The sequence below is a fragment of the Lepidochelys olivacea genome (genome assembly GCF_965140295.1).
Source record: "Lepidochelys olivacea isolate rLepOli2 genome assembly, chromosome: 4".
NCBI classification, from domain to species: Eukaryota; Metazoa; Chordata; order Testudines; family Cheloniidae; genus Lepidochelys; species Lepidochelys olivacea.
This window is the reverse complement of record NC_140414.1, coordinates 138,629,533-138,647,998: the sequence shown is the minus strand read 5'-3', so window position 1 is coordinate 138,647,998 and position 18,466 is coordinate 138,629,533.

Sequence of the window (18,466 nt, the reverse complement as noted above, 5' to 3'; positions counted from 1 at the left end):
AGAAGTATGGGGGAAAAAGCAGTAAAACCTAAACATGCTAATTAATAAACACAACTATGATATAGTTGGCATCACAGAGATATGGTGGGATAATACACACAATTGGAATATTGGTATAGAAGAGTACAGCTTGCTCTGGAAAGACAGGGAGGGGAAAAGGGAGGAGGTATTGCCTTATATATGAAAAATGTATACACTTGGACTGAGGTTGAGATGGAAATAGGAGACAGACTTGTTGAAAGGGTCTGGGTAAGGATAAAAGGTTGTGGGTTTTTTTTTTTTTTTAAAGGTGATGGCATGATAGGAGTCTACTACAGATCACCTTGCCAGGAAGAACTAACAAAATCATCCAAAGCAAAGGACTTGGTGGTGATGGGGGACTTCAACTGCCCAAACATCTGTTGGGAAAATAACACAGCAGGGAACAGATATCCAAAAAGTTCTTGGAATACATTGGGGACCATTTTTGATTTCTGAAGGTGGAAAAGTCACTAAGGGAGAGGCTGTTCTATATTTGATTTTGACAAATAGGGAGGAACTAGTTGAGAATTTGAAAGCAGAAGGCAGCTTGGGTGAAAGTGATCATGAATCGATAGAGTTTGTGATTCTAAGGAATGGTAGGAAAGAAAACAGCACAATAAAGACAGTGGATTTCAAGAAGACAGACTTCAGCAAACTCAGGTAATTGTTAGGTAAGATCCCATGGGAAGCAAGTCTAAGGGGGAAAACCGTTCAAGAGTTGGCAGTTTTTCATAGAGACATAATTAAGGGCACAAAAACAAACTATCCCACTATGTTGGACAAATAAGTAGTATGACAAGAGACCACCCTGGCTTCACTAGGAGATCTTTAAAGATCTGATACCCAAAAAAGAGTCCTACAAAAAGTGGAAACTAGGTCAAATTACAAAGGATGAATATAAACAATAACATAAGTGTGTAGGGATGAAATTAGAAAGGCCAAGGCACAAAATAAAATTAAAATAGCTAGAGACAGAGTAAAAAAAAATCTACAAATACATTAGAAGGAAAAGGAAGACCAAGGACATGGTAGGCCCATTACTCAATGCGGGGAGTGGGGAGAAGAATAACAGAAAATGTGGAAATGGCAGAAGTGTTAAATGACTTTTCACCAAAAAGTTTAGTAGTAATTGGACATCTAACTTTGAATAGCAGTGAAAATGACATAGGATCAGAGGCTAAAATAGAGAAAGAACAAGTTAAAAATTAATTAGACAAGTTAGATGTCTTCAAGTCACCAGGGCCTGATGAAATACATCCTAGAATACTCAAGAAGACTAAGGAGACATCTTAGCCATTAGCAATTATCTTTGAAAAGTCATGAAAGACTGGTGAGAGTCCAGAGGACTAGAAAAGGGAAAATATAGTGCCAATCTATACAAAGGGAAATAAGGACAACCCAGGGAATTGCAAACCAGTCAGCTTAACTTCTGTACCTGGAAAGACAATGGAGCAAATAATTAAGCAATCAATTTGCAAACATCAACAAGATAATAAGGTGCTAAATAACAGTGAGAATGGATTTCTCAAGAAGAAATCATGTTAAACGAACCTAATAGCTTTCTTTGACTGGGTAACACGCCTTGTGGATGGGGGGGGGGAAGTGGTAGATGTGATATATCTTGACTTTAGTAAGACTCTTGCATGACCTTCTCATAAACAAACTAGGGAAACACAGCCTAGATTGATGGAGCTACTATTAAGTGGGTGCAGAACTGGTAGAAAAACCATTCCCAGAGCACAGTGATCAGTGTCTCACAATCAAGCTGGAAGGGCATCAAGTGTGGTCCCACAGGGATCAGTTCTGGGTCTAGTTCTGTTCAATACCTTCATCAGTAATTTAGATAATGGCAAAGAGAATACATTTATGAAGTTTTCAGACAATACCAAGCTCGGAGAGATTGCAAATGCTTTGAAGGATAGGATTATAATTCAAAATGATCTGGACAAACTGGAGAAATGGTCCAAAGTAAACAGGATGAAATTCAATAAGGACAAATGCAAATTACTCCACTTAGGAAGGAACAATCACTTGCACACATATAAAATGGGAAATAACTGCCTAAAAAGGAGTACCACGGAAAGCTATCTAGGGGTCATAGTGATCCCAAGCTAAGTATAAATCAACAGTGTAACACTGTTGCAAAAAAAAAGGAAACATCTTTCTGGGAGGTATTAGCAGGAGTGTTGTAAGCAAAATATGAGAATTCTTCCCCTCTACTCCACACTGATTAGGCCTTGTCAAGATTCCTTCCCCACTCTGAACTCTAGGGTACAGATGTGGGGACCTGCATGAAAAATCCCCTAAGCTTATTTTTACCAGCTTAGGTTAAAACTTCCCCAAGGTACAAACTATTTTACCTTTTGCCCTTGGACTTTATTGCTGCCACCACCAAGCGTCTAACAAATATATAACCGGGAAAGAGCCCAATTGAATCATAGAATATCAGGGTTGGAAGGGACCCCAGAAGGTCATCTAGTCCAACCCCCTGCTCAAAGCAGGACCAATTCCCAGTTAAATCATCCCAGCCAGGGCTTTGTCAAGCCTGACCTTAAAAACCTCTAAGGAAGGAGATTCTACCACCTCCCTAGGTAACGCATTCCAGTGTTTAAATTGGAAACGTCTTTCCCCCCAAAATCCTTCCCAAACCCTACACCCCCTTTCCTGGGGAAGACTTGATAAAAATCCTCACCAATTTGCATAAGTGAACACAGACCCAAACCCTTGGATCTTAAGAACAATGAAAAAGCAATCACGTTCTTAAAAGAAGAATTTTAGTTGAAGAAAAAAAGTAAAAGAATCACCTCTGTAAAATCAGGATGGTAAATACCTTACAGGGCAATCAGATTCAAAACAGAGAATCCCTCTAGGCAAAACCTTAAGTTACAAAAAGATACAAACACAGGAATATACATTCCATTCAGCACAGCTTATTTTATCAGCCATTTAAACAAAACAGAATCTAACGCATATCTAGCTAGATTACTTACTAAGTTCTAAGATTCCATTCCTTTTCTGTTCCCGGCAAAAGCAACATACAGACAGAGAGAGCCTTTGTTTCTCCCCCCCAGCTTTGAAAGTATCTTGTCTTCTCATTGGTCATTTTGGTCAGGTACCAGCGAGGTTATCCTAGCTTCTTAACCCTTTACAGGTGAAAGGGTTTTTCCTCTGGCCAGGAGGGATTTAAAGGTGTTTACCCTTCCCTTTATATTTATGACAGGCCTCAACTAGAGGATTGTGTCCTGTTATGGGTGTCACATTTCAGAAAAGATGTAGACAAATTGGAAAAAGTCCAGAGAAGAGCAACCAAAATTATTAAAGGTCTAGAAAACATGACCTCTGAGGGAAGATTGAAAAAAAATGGGTTTGTTTAGTGTGAAGAAGAGAAGACTGAGAGGGAACACTTTTAGAGTGCTTTCCCTTCACCGTCTCCTCTGGTTCTTGTCACGGAGACAGAAAGCAGAAGACCAGAAGTCTGAAGTGCAGGCAACACTATGTTTATTGAGGTTAGTTCTAAACAAGCATATTCATTGCTCTACATGCCGGCACAGTCTGTTCCCCAGTATTCCGTTCCCAGCTCTGACATAGCAGAGCATTTACCCCATGTCCACCTTCCCAGCTCTGACGCCGCAGAGCCTTGCCTATGTCCCTATTCCCGTTCCCCATTCTCATTTTCCATTCCCTATTCCCCCCTTCTCCTTCTTAGAAGGCCCAAATTTACTTGCAGTGCCACCCCTTACAAGTTAGGGTCATGTTCCATTTTGGGTCTGGGGTCTTCATCCCACTCCTTCCGTACCCCATGGGAGGGATAAGGAGTAAGGTTGTGCTGCGGTCAGGGAAGGGCATTTCTTTGGTCTTTTAATGTTTTATACCTCCTCCTCCCTGCAAGCTCCTTTGCCCCTCTTGCCTGGTTGCTTGACTTTGCCTTGAGATAGGGCTTGAGGCAATCTTAAATGTGCTCTTGAGTAACACTTTAACTGCTCTTATCTGTTCCCATTGTGGTAACAAATCCAGCTGACTAGGCAGAAGCAACATCACAGTGTCTTTGTCCCTTGTTTACACATTTTAGTATAAGAGTATCAAAAAGTCAAACCCTAAATTCTATCCCAGGCTAACAAACAGACCTATATACTAATACACATGATAAGAGTTTTCAAGTACATAAAAGGTTGTTACAAGGAGGGAGGAAAATTGTTCTTCTTAACCTCTGAGGATATGACAAGAAACAATGGGCTTAAATTGCAGCAAAGGAGGTTTAGGTTGGACATTAGGAAAAACTTCCTGTCAGGGTGGTTAAGCACTGGAATAAATTGCCTAGAGAGGTGGTGAAATCACCATCACTGGAGATCTTTAAGAGCAGGTTAGACAAACACCTGTCAGTGATGGTCTGGATAATACGTAGTCCTGCCATGAGTGCAGGGGACTGCACTATTTTGAGATTTATCAAGGAGCCTAAGATCTCAGATGATGCAAATTTACCTGGGTTTGAAGCTGTCCTCCTGGAGATGGCATTTCTTGAAAAACACTGACAAAGCACTCACCTGAAAAACAAGTGCTGGGAATGGTTTCTGGTTGTATGTGCTTTCATTAAGTTCATTAAGGGCAACGTAGAAGCAGGTCATAAACCATTGGAACCCATATTAACCAATGTGCATGGTACCACCTATATGTCAGAAAGTGATCATGATATTGTAAAACTGTTAAATGTGATGTACAAGCTCAGTAAGAAACCTATGGCATACATGTTTTAAGGGAGCTGGAGGGAAAAACAATTTGAAGTAAGTGTGACTCAAGTCCTACACCATTTCCAAGACAATTTTGGAGAAGCTAAAACAAGAGACACAAAATGAACCAACTTTACAAGAGCCTCATAGGTTCTAGGCAGAAAGCCAACAGACAAGCCCTGGAACTACTAGACATGAAATGTACTGGAACTATTGGGATGAAATTGCTGCATATGATGGGATTCTGTGCAAACTGTAGCAAGTTCTAATTGCACAGCATAAGGCTGGAAATGCTAAGCATATGCCAAAGTGTTCATCTGAATGACATTGTAAGACCAGAGCCTGAGCTGTACAAATTATGGCAAGCCAAGGATGCTGCCATTGGACACATGGCATCCAAGTGTGAAATGGACAATAACTACAGGAAGCAGAAGGCAAAACAACCATTGAAACCACAGGAAATTCCTGATGAATCTTGGCTCCTGACAGGCACTGTTCCATAAATTTATGAACGGATTCATGTGATAAATTTGCCTGCAACAATAGGGACTGGACTCAAGTCCTATATTCTTATTTAAATTAAACAGGGAAGATTGCCTCATATTAGTTACGTTATTGATCTTTTTTCTTTTTTTTTTTCAAAATTGTGATACTATATCTTTACACATGTGATATAACAAACCCCCCCCCCATATAGTGCAATATAGTACACACAATATATTAATACATTAGCACTTACCCTCGGATTCCAGATGAGATAGGGGCTCCAGACAGTTAATGGCCTACGATTCACGAATAACTCATTTGGGCAGTACTTGTTGATGCATCAGTTCAAGAACACCTAGTCAAGCTGTCAGTGTGGATAGTCTGTGGGACAGAGTGTCCTTACACCACTGCATGTTTTGATTCCCGATTCCCTGGCCATCACTGTGTTTCTCTCAGTGGCATCGGAAGAATGTTCTCAATTTGTTTGCTGCACTCTAAAATAAAATAGATTATGGTGTATGTGCATGAAAAATCAAAAGGAGTACTTGTGGCACCTTAGAGACTAACCAATTTATTAGAGCATAAGCTTTCGTGAGCTACAGCTCACTTCCTCAGATGCATATCGTGGAAACTGCAGCAGACTTTATATATACACAGAGAATATGAACCAATACCTCCTCCCACCCCACTGTCCTGCTGGTAATAGCTTATCTAAAGTGATCATCAGGTGGGCCATTTCCAGCACAAATCCAGGTTTTCTCACCCTCCACCCCCCCACACAAATTCACTCTCCTGCTGGTAATGGCTCATCCAAACAAAAACTTCAAATCCAGACTCCAGCGAGAAACTGCTGAATTGGAATTCATTTGCAAATTGGATACTATTAATTTAGGCTTAAATAGAGACTGGGAGTGGCTAAGTCATTATGCAAGGTAGCCTGTTTCCTCTTGTTTTTTCCTACCCCCTCCCCCCCAGATGTTCTGGTTTAACTTGGATTTAAACTTGAAGAGTGGTCAGTTTGGATGAGCTATTACCAGCAGGAGAGTGAGTTTGTGTGTGTATGGGGGTGGGGGGATGTGAGAAAACCTGGATTTGTGCAGGAAATAGCCCAACTTGATTGTCATGCACATTGTGTAAAGAGTTGTCACTTTGGATGGGCTATCACCAGCAGGAGAGTGAATTTGTGTGGGGGGGTGGAGGGTGAGAAAACCTGGATTTGTGCTGGAAATGGCCCACCTGATGATCACTTTAGATAAGCTATTACCAGCAGGACAGTGGGGTGGGAGGAGGTATTGGTTCATATTCTCTGTGTATATATAAAGTCTGCTGCAGTTTCCACGATATGCATCTGAGGAAGTGAGCTGTAGCTCACGAAAGCTTATGCTCTAATAAATTGGTTAGTCTCTAAGGTGCCACAAGTACTCCTTTTCTTTTTACGAATACAGACTAACACGGCTGTTACTCTGAAACATGAAAAATCACCAACACTAAAACTTGGACCCCAAAGCGTGCCCTGCATAGTCTCATAAGCCATTAACAAATTCATGGCTATGCATAAATTGTCAGGTACTGAAATAATTTTCAGGTTTCAGAGTAGCAGCCGTGTTAGTCTGTATCCGCAAAAGGAAAAGGAGTACTTGTGGCACCTTAAAGACTAACAAATTTATTTGAGCATAAGCTTTCAAGAGCTACAGCTCATACACACACAGACATCTTCTTTGCCAGGCCTAAATAATTTAGAGATGGTGGGGGGTGGGGGGGAAGAGAAGCTCCTTACACACACATTTGTAAAATCTGCCCCAAAGACCCAGATCACCTTGATTTTAGTTAAATATATGGAGCTTCCCCCCACCCCATCTCTAAATATTTAGGCCTAGCAAAGAAGAGGCATGCACCTGCTTTCAGGAACCGTGCATCCACCCACTTCCCCATTCCCATATACACATTCCAAAATTCGATTTCCCTTGGTAACATTTATGTTGTGTACCTGGAAGAGTACATGAGAGTTCAACATCTACCAGAACTATAATTTCTACTGTCAAGGGAGCCGGAGAGTACATGCTACATCAGGAATAAAATATAAGGTTAAAGATGATATTTCCTCAGGCTGTTAAAAAAAACATAGAAAATGTATTAGGTAACTCTGCTATTCCCACAAGCTAAGGGAGGACTCATGGCCAATTCATCATCTCATACCCTTATTTTCTGCTCCTAGCAGATTAGAAGGGGCGATCAGTATCTTCTTCAAATACTGAATTAAAGTTGTGGCCACAATTTCATCAGTGTCTCATCTTACTGTATCTAACTGATCTTTAAACAACCTCCAGGACATGTTGGTGTCCCATAAAAAGAGTGCTGAATTGCTACAGTAATAGAAATCGGTATCCTAAGTAGATAAGGGCACACTGAGTATTCATGCAATATCCGTATGGGAGAAAGAACCCCCCCCCCTTTTTTTCAATATATTTTTACATTTTTAAAAAGTTAATTTTGTACTGGCAAAAGGTTCTAGACTGACAGCTCTGGAGGCTGAAGTCTTTTGTTTATTCACAGAAAAGGTACAACACAAACACCTGTGTAGACATCTACATGGTTTGTTCCACCAAAAGTCAGAGAAGGTTACTAACATTTGAAAATGGGTAGTGTGACAGACCCAGACCAGTGGGGTACAGGAGACTGGTAGGGGGCAAATATACTGTCCACTGGATGAATAGTTTTCTGTTCCTTGAGTGACCAGAGCAGGGGCTGCCCTAGAGCAATCAGGAACCTGCTAGAACCCATTAAGACAGGCAAGCTAATCAAGACACCTGGAACCGATTAAGAACTTTCTAGAATCAATTATGGCAGGCAGGCTAATCAGGACACCTGGGTTAAAAAAGGACCTCCCATCAGTTAGTAGGGGGCGTGCGTAAGGAGCTGGGAATGAGAGGATATGCTGCTGGAGGACTGAGGAGTACAAGTGTTATCAGACACCAGGAGGAAGGTCCTGTGGTGAGGATAAAGAAGGTGTTGGGAGAAGGCCATGGGGAAATAACCCAGGGAGTTGTAGCTGTCATGCAGCTCTTACAGGAGGCACTCCAGACAGCTGCAATCCACAGGACTCTGGGCTGGAACCCAGAGTAGAGGGTAGGCCCAGGTTCCCTCCAAACCTCCCAACTCTGGACGCAACACAGGAGGTTCCACCAGAGGGAAAGGTCTCTGGGCTGTTCCCCGACCTACATGGTGGATCAGCAGAGACGGTGGGGGGTTCTTCTTCTCTTTTTCCCCATGCTGGCCAGTGATGTGGTTATTTGAGTGAACAGCAGATTTGAGCCATGAAGATGGCCAAACTGAGGCTGCCATGAATCTCTGAGGTGAGCAAATCCACCAATAAGCACAGAACCCACCAAGGTACAAGAGGAACGTTATCACAGTAGGTACACTTGATATGTTAAATATGGAATCACTGGCAGTTTACATGTGTCAGTAAATCTCTTAATATGTCTGATTTGAGCCAGGGAAGGAAAAGGTTGCCCTGTCTGTCCTAAGGAATTGACACTGATCAATGTGCCTCAATCCTATTGATGAAAAGGTTGCTCAGAATAGACTATCAGATGAGATTACCAATAAAAGTGCCATTGAATGACACCAGTGGTGTGGATTTTGTGCACACCTCTCCACTGGGAATCAACTGCAGACCATCACATTTTTTCAGATAAGCTACTGAGAAGCCATCAAATGGTAATAACATATGGTGACTACTGACCTAAGTTAAAGTTGAGCTAGCGGTGGGGAGTCTATTACCATCAATTACCATTATCTCTCTATTCCTCACCAAAGGATTTTTTTTTATTTTAAATGCAAAGATTCTTAGTGCCAAATTCTCCATCCCAACTAGCTGTTGAGAAAGGTCCTGAACGTAGCAGAACTTGTGCGGTTCCACTGCATGGAGAGGACTCTGACGATGACCGCTTCTCCTGTGCCAAAGGAGCTGTGTTCTGGATGAGCTCCATCCCCTGTATCATGAAGAAGGGAGTTAGGTGGATGGGCTGAGGGTGATACAGGCATGTAGATAGTAGATCTGCAACTACAAAACCCCACTGGCTAGTCCCCTTCCAAAGATTTGCAGGGGTTCTGGTGGCCTTCAGACTAGAGTAGCAGCTGTGAAGTGACTGTCCTGCTGAACGGCCACAAGGACTCCTTGTTGTTTTTGTCCCCACTAAGTGCATTGGAAATTGCCTGCAAAGCCTGTTGATTCTGAGTTTGACCACGAGAGAAAGGGCTTGAGCCTGCACTGAAGTCAATGGGAGTTTTGATCTTAACGGGAACCGTATCAGGGGTTGAATCTATTTTTAAAAAAAATCCCCCCAAAAGTCTGGCCTGTACATTTCCAGTTACTTAGACCTGTGATGATCTTTGCTTGTGGGGAGCATTTCTTAGTGGTCAGGGCTTCAGCCCTTCGACCAGCAGAGGGGATTTTGGTAGGAGAGCCCAGGCCCTCACACTCCACCAGACTTCAACCCCTGTGAAGGCGACAATAGGGTCTGACACCCAGAAGTACCTTCAGGTTATCCTCGCTGGGCCACTTCCTGCTGCCCCTCTATTCTCCACAGTTCACAATCAGTACTGGAAAGCATGAAGGGGGTCACCTCACCACATGGTGCCTCTTCATGGCCAGGAGTGGCGTGGTGACTCTCCCCATATTGGAGTGAAAGAGGCCTCCTCTTCTGCCTTGGCCCTCCAACCATGTTTCTTTTGAGTCTCTCCCATTCGGGGGTAGTCCAGAAACAAAACTAGGGGACTTAACACAAATCAACTGAGTCCCTATGAGGCGGGGGAATGCCTCCCTCTCGGGGTGTATCCAAAGCGGGTCCTCCCTTTCCTCATGGAGGGACCTTTTGGGCAGTTGTTATAGGGAGCGATCCTCCCTTCCTTCAGCGCTTCTCTGTGGAGCTGCGAGTTGCAGGTCCGCTCTCTTCACTGGCCTGCCCCTAAGTGAGCTGCTCTGCTGCCTTTTAACTCCTCCTCCCTCCTGTGCATCACTTGCAGGTATGGCAGGGTGGGGCTTGCTGATCCCAGGGCAGCCCCTTAACCCGCTGTTGCTTTGTACACCCCTTCACAAGACCTTTAATATTTGTCCCATTAAGCTGGTAGAGTCACGGGAGCCAGGAGTTCTAATGAATGACTGCAGCATTTGGATTCTACAAGTGAATCATATTAAACCTTGCCAGTCTTTTTTTTTTCTTTTCCCCACAAAAACCCTCGAGCACCAAAGTGCTGAAGTTGTATAACCACCTCAGAAATGTTCCAACCTGCCCAACCTCCTGGTAATACATTACTCTTCTGTTTAGACTGAAGCAATAAAGAGGGAAAGCCAAAATAACAGACAGCATGCTTCATTTTCAGTGCTCATCTTTTAACTTTAAACCCCTCCTTCCCAGCTCTCTGTTATCTATACATGGGAAGTTGTTATAGATGAATGACAGTTTACTTTTTATTACCCAAACAAATTTATAGGAATGCCGGGCAAAATTCAGTTCTAAACATATGGTAGTTTTAATAAAACACCTGTTTTAATGCTCAGCCCTCCTTGCTTTGGGCATTTAATAGTTTGCCCATTATCAGTCTTTTTAGTCCCAAGCGTAAGTATCAGATGTGTTTTAACTAAAGTTGCGTAAGTCAAAATAGAGCGAAAACCAATGGTAAAAGGTTCTATAGGCATATAAATAAGAAGAAAACAAAGAAAGAAGAAGTGGGACCGCTAAACACAGGATGGAGTGGAGCTCAAGGATAATCTAGGCATGGTCCAATATCTAAACAAATACTTTGCCTCAGTCTTTAATAAGGCTAAAGAGGATCATAGGGATAATGGTAGCATGACAAATGGGAATGAGGATCTGGAGGTAGATATTACCATATCTGAGGTAGAAGCGAAACTCAAACAGCTTAATGGTACTAAATCGGTGGGGCCAGATAATCTTCATCTAAGAATATTAAAGAATGGCACCCGAAATTGCAAGCCCATTAGCAAGAATTTTTAATGAATCTGTAAACTCAGGGGTTGTACCGTATGATTGGAGAATTGCTAACATAGTTCCTATTTTTAAGAAAGGGAAAAAAGTGATCCGGGTAACTATAGGGCTGTTAGTTTGACATCTGCAGTGTGCAAGGTCCTGGAAAAAAATGTGAAGGAGAAAGTAGTTAAGGACATTGAAGTCAATGGTAAATGGGACAAAATACAACATGGTTTTACAAAAGGTAGATCGTGCCAAACCAACCTGAGCTCCTTCTTTGAGAAAGTAACAGATTTTTTAGACAAAGGAAACACAGTGGATCTAATTTACCTAGATTTCAGTAAGGCATTTGATACCATGCCGCATGAGGAATTATTAGTTAAATTGGAAAAGATGGGGTTCAATATGACGATTGAAAGGTTGATAAGGAATTGGTTAAAGGGAGACTACAACGGATCCTACTGAAAGGTGAACTGTCAGGCTGGAGGGAGGTTACCAGGGGAGTTCCTCAAGGATCAGTTTTGGGACCAATCTTATTTAATCTTTTTATTACTGACCTCGGCACAAAAAGTGGGAATGTGCTAATAAAGTTTGCGGATGATACAAAGCTGAGAGGTATTGCCAATTTAGAGAAGGACAGGGATATCATACAGGAGGATCTGGATGACTTTGTAAACTGGAGTAATAGTAATAGGATGAAATTTAATAGTGAGAAGTGTAAGGTTATGAATTTAGGGATTAATAACAATAATTTTAGTTATAAACTGGGGACACATCAATTAGAAGTAACGGAGGAGGAGAAGGACCTTGGAGTATTGGTTGATCATAGGATGACTATGAGCCGCCAATGTGATATGGCTGTGAAAAAAGCTAATGTGGTCTTGGGATGCATCAGGAGAGGTATTTCCAGTAGGGATAAGGAGGATTTAGTACCGTTATACAAGGCACTGGTGAGACCTCACCTGGAATACTATGAGTAGTTCTGGTCTCCCATGTTTAAGAAGGATGAATTCAAACTGAAACAGGTACAGAGAAGGGCTACTAGAATGATTCGAGGAATGGAAAACTTGTCTTATGAAAGGAGACTCAAGGAGTTTGGCTTGTTTAGCCTAACTAAAAGAAGGTTGAGGGGAGATATGATTGCTCTCTGTAAATATATCAGAGGGATAAATACTGGAGAGGGAGAGGAATTATTTAAGCTCAGTACCAATGTGGACACAAGAACAAATGGATATAAACTGGCCACCGGGAAGTTTAGACTTGAAATTAGATGAAGGTTTCTAACCATCAGAAGAGTGAAGTTTTGCAATAGCCTTCCAAGGGAAGCAGTGGGGGCAAAAGATCTATCTGGCTTTAAGATTAAACTCGGTAAGTTTATGGAGGAGATGGTATTATGGGATAACATGGTTTTGGTAATTAAATATTCATGGTAAATAGGCCTAATGGCCTGTGTTGGGATGTTAGATGGGGTGGAATCTGAGTTACCCAGGAAAGAATTTTCTGTAGTATCTGGCTGGTGAATTTTGCCCATATGCTCAGGGTTTAGCTGATCGCCATATTTGGGGTTGGGAAGGAATTTTCCTCCAGGGCAGATTGGAAGAGACCCTGGAGGTTTTTTGCCTTCCTCTGTAGCATGGGGCACAGGTCACTTGCTGGAGGATTCTCTGCTCCTTGAAGTCTTTAAACAACAATTTGAGGACTTTAATAGCTCAGACATAGGTAAGAGGTTTTTTGCAGGAGTGGGTGGGTGAAATTCTGTGGCCTGCATTATGCAGGAGGTCAGACTAGATGATCATAATGGTCCCTTCTGACCTTAATATCTATGAATCTATGAAACAATTTAAAAAAAAAACAACAACAATAATCAAAGATAATTTATTAAGGGTTTTTGGAGTTATAGTTTATTGTGACTACAATTTCCTAAGAAGTAATTCCATTCAGACAGAATTAGCCAGGGTGTTAAAAATACAATTGCTCTAATATGTACAATGAACCGTATAAATCCAGTATTTAAATATTAATCCACTAATGTTTGTCTTCCTTAAACTCAGATCTTACTAATATTCATGGTGGTGTTAATGGAATAATGACAAAACTGAGTGGTAGATTTCTTTGATCTATTTCCCTATGGAATATAAAATTTTGTGTTTTACATTTTTAGCAGAACTCATTGGTCAGATGGTTTACATTAATTAAACAGATTTTCATTGCTTAGCTTTTGATTGAAATCTAATATTAACATATTTTCTTACATCAAACAATGAGTAATTTTGACATACTTGGGCCCTGATTCAGTATAACACTTAAGCATGTGCTTAACATTAAGCATGCACTTACATCCACAAAAGCACAATCTCATTCTAAGAAACTGCTGGTTCAAAGGGACTCTGTCAGGTTCAAAATCATGTACTTAACCCCTGCACTCACTAATTTTCTGACCTGTGATTAATGACATCACCTTAGGTTGTTTGCATTTTTTAAAGTTTTTAGTCAGTTTCCAGTCAATTTCATTTTCTACCTCTCATACAATAGCACATTTCTGTAATATTTGAGATGTAAATGCTGTTGAAGAATGTTTAAATATAACAAAGCAAAACAATCATGGGAAACCTTGCTATTGGTTTTAAGAACCCAAATCTGTATGTATTCTAAGCATGGAACTCATAAAACTTATCATCAGCCCCATCAACCATTCCTTTGATTAAATTCTGGTTGAAGTAACTGCAAAGACTTCATTGACTTCAGTGGCCATTAGATCGAAACCTATGTGAATGTTTCTTGGTGTAATGTATGCAACCTACTGCCATGTTTGCAAGCTAAATGAGAGTTCCACTTACAGAGTGGATATGGGAAAAAAGAATGAAAACCTCATTGTTACAATGTCTTGACCTCATTCCTCCAGATATTGACATCAGTGGCAAAACTGCTAGTTGGCTTGTTGGGAATTTTTCAAGAAAATGTCTTTATCAGGTTTTTCAGGTCCAGTATGGAATTTCTGGTCAAAACAAGAGAGAGACTCCAAAGAGCCAAGTGGTTAAGGCATTCATTTGGGATGTAGGAAATTCAGCTTTAAGTCCCTTGTTCTAAGGGACTCCTTAGAACTCCTTGTTCTAAGACAAGGAGAGCAGGGACTTGAATCTGTGTTTCTCACATTCCTGGTGCGTGCCTAATAACTGGGGTCCTAAGTGCATACTCTGTCCCTTGTAGTTTTTCATTACAAATTTTAAAAAGTCTAAGTTTTATTCGGATGCCTGAAGAAACTAAAGGCTGAAACCTCAATTTTTAATGAAACTGAATTCTTGGTCTTCCATCAGCACTATTTATAACTGGTAAATTTCTGGACAGAACAACGCATCTATATATCCACTGAAGGGACCTGGTAAGATTGATTACCTCATGGAAGTTCATCTTCAGTGTGCAAACAAAATCATATTTGAAAATTTGAGAACGTTTTAAAATGTCCATTAAGAGAGATGTTTGCTTATTGAAAATGACCCTTAGAGCATGTTTCACTATTTCTTGAAATGCTAAAGGGCCTGAAGATACACTTGTTTTAAATCAGTACAGTACTACTTTATTATATTTCACAACTCTGTTCTTCATATTTATTTCCTGAATGAGAGAGTGTCTAGGAAATATTATGTTTTGTGTATCAATTAGAATTAATCGAAACGTTTCTTTATTTAAATCTGACATTACATTACAAATTACCTCCGCAACAAAGATTAATGGGAAACAAACATTTTAACTGAAATGAGGTGATTATAATGTATTTGATTTTAAATATAAAACTGTGTGTTGATATCACAAGCTTAGTTGCTGAGAATGACAATTTGTAATTTATACCAGTAATTGAAAGTACTGTTGTGATGGTAACAACCTAAATTAGGGGACTAAAATAATTAATACAGAATTAATGACAGGGCTGTGCTCAGCCTGGTTTGCAGTGTGTCTCTAGGGTAATTTTCATGACAGGGATATTCAGTTATATGGAATTCTTACTGTGCACAAAGGACACTGATCCAACAATGCACCACTCAGGAAGCAACAGGAGACAGAAAACCTAGTGCCCATTTCACTATCCGTGGCCTTTTCAAACATTAGATGGCATTTAAATTAGAGAACTTCCAGCTAGCTATCAACTTAGATTTTGATCGTCTTAGATACCCCAAGTCAAACAACTCTCAGCCTGATAACTGTTTGCATAGGAGACTACCAATGAAGGCAAAAAAAAAAAAAAAAACCCCACAGGCTGCTGCAGGCAATGTCATTCATTCTGTAGCTGGCATTCCTCACTCTGTCGGAATTGAACTAAGGGCTCTTCAGTTCACTGTCCTGATGGAGCTTCAGTCTTTTAATTGGAATGTAAAACTAAGGCCCTGACTACTTATTGCCGTTAAAGATCCCACAATATTCTTATTGTTTTGCTTGTTCCCGAAGTATGAGTGTCTGAGCCGGTGAACTTAATAAATTCTGATGTAGGTAATTACAGTCTGCCTACCTTACTCTGTCACTTTAATTGGATACAATATTCTTCTTCACCTAAACTTTTAAGAGGATATTACTGGTGCTGTTACGCTGGTTGCCACATTGTTGCCAAGGTGACCAGATCTTCAGCTGATGTAAAAGAGAATAGCTCCATTGAAATAAACTGGAGCTACATGGAACTACACTAGTTAATTATATATTCTATTCTATATAAACTCTAATATCACCCTCAAAACCATATTGTCTGAATGCCTTCCAGTAGTGGCATTTTGTGACATAACTAACATTCGTGACATCTGGTTTCTCCTCTCACTCATCCTCTCTCCTGGGAGAAAACTGTGTGTGATTTTGAGGTTTTTCTTTGGGAAGGGCTTTACCCCCATTTCTTTCCACAGGAACACTGCTCTGTATTTATATCAAAGGAGGTAGGTTGAAGCACTGTGCCTTGCATTTCGAGTGGAAGGTGTAGTGGCTTGTGATGGTCCTGTTAGTTGGAACTCAATTTTATGGAAGGTCTGAGAACAAATTTTGAAAGAGAAGTAGTTAACATAGAGATAAATGGTAGTTGGGATAAAATACAACATGATTTGGGGAATTCCGTAACAGCCAGAGGTTAGGGGTCTATTACAGGAGTGGACGGGTAAGGTTCTGAGGCCTGCAATGTGCAGAGTAGATGATCATGATGGCCCCTTCTGACCTTAAAGTCTTTGAGCCCTTTGTTCCTGGGGAAGTTCATTCCATAATCAAGGACTGTCCCCTGAGAAAGCTGTTTCCCTCAGGGACAAACTTTACCCTTGAGGCAGCTAATATAACATCACCCTCATCTACCTGCATATTTTCCTGCTTTAAAAACCCATTTCCTTCAGGAATCCTTATTACTTTGTCCTCCTTCCCAATAATCCCTGCACATCTTTTCTCACTGAAACTAATGGTCTTGTCTCACTCTGTCAGCAAATCTGTTTAAACTATGCTTATAAAGTACCCTATAAATTTTCAGAGCAATTACAGCTGATTAATAATAACAATGAATAACCTAAGAGTAATGTCAATCCAGAAGAGAGAACGCTCCAACAAATTGTGAAACAATATCATAACTACTTGCCTTTAAAGAGGAATATTTCTCACCCCACTTATTTTTGTACAGTGGGGTATTCATTCTTTTGGCAAAGAAGTGACAACAGCTGTAATCATTTCTAAGGTGGAATGTGAGGCCACTGCTTCAGCAGTAGCACAGAACAGGAATCTCCTCTGTAATCAATGGCAATTTCAGTGCCATGCTAGCTGTCCATCTTAATCCATCATTTACCTTGCACCTATTGCCTAGGGTAGTGATCTAACACATATGTGAGTGGGCAAATAGCATCCTAACAGATGGCCATGTGCATAGTAACCAGGACGGTTTGTATATGCATTAAATACTTTTATTAAGGACAGAATTCCCATCTGGCAGTACAAGACCAGCTGTTTGGTTTCAGTTTATCAGTCCATACCTAAAAGGAGATGCTACAACTAATTTAATTATGCTGGACATTTTATGTCAAAAATAAAAATTGCTGTCCATAGACAGGGAAGAAGCATTAGGAACCATGAAACCAATGGAATGATGTGCAGTGGATGGATAAAGATATTATAATAGTCTCTCTAACCCATATGGATCCTCCATAGAAAGCCCCACTCACCAAAATTACAAGGTCTCACATCTGTCACAAGGACCATCTGTTCTAACCTGCTGCAGAACCTCACCCAGTAACTCTTGCATCAAACACAACTACGTGTGGTGCAACTCAAATATATCTTTTAGGAAGACAACCAGCCTCGACTGAAATACCCTTAGTGATGGAGAATTTGCTATATCACTTAGTAAACTGCTGTAACTAATTACTATTAACTATTATAAACCAACCACTTAAGAATGTGTGTCTTGTTCCCAGTTTGGGTTTTTCTGACCTTACTTTCCAGCCATTGGATCAAGTTATGACCTGCTAGATTAAAGAGTTCTCCAGTGTCAGATATCTTCTCACTGTTTATTCTGGACCCGTGACTGGTGTATGAGCAAAAGGAAGATGAGAATTAATAAAAATTATAATTGTTGGCTAATTGTATTGAGGAATATACCAAAGATTCTTTGGATGCCTGAATTATAGTAGTACATGTTTGTGTCTGTAGTTGTAGATACTTTCTTTAATAAACACCAACTGTTTAAGAGGACTGTGATCATGGACTCATTGATTTCAACCCTCCCACTCCCTCTGCTCACCACAAAATCCCTCCGTAGACTGAACTTGCATAGACAAACAGCAGAGCCAGGATGTATGTGTGTGCAAACGAGTGAAGAATTCTCCTGAGCTGCATCTCTGGGGCCAGGCCTCCCATGCACCCACAGAGATCCCGCTGTAGTCAACTAAGATTGTTAACTACAAGCACGATGCAACTTTTATGAAAGTCAACTGTAGCCTTTCCCTTAACTTTAATTGGAGTTGGAGCTGGCCCTATATGAATACTTCTGTGCTTTTTTCATCTGCAGACTTTACAAAAAAAATCCTGTTTTTAAATATTCAAAAATTATGATTTAATATTTTAGGCGTATTCAAATTTAAAGCAAATACAAAATTCATATTCTCAGAGCAAAGAACCTACAGAACTAATTCTGAAGTATTCTCCTGCTGAAAGCTGTATGCAGCAAGATTCTATAATCCATTAAACTGTATGTTTTTGTACATTAGTTGTCAATCCTGTCATGCACTGCTGACATCC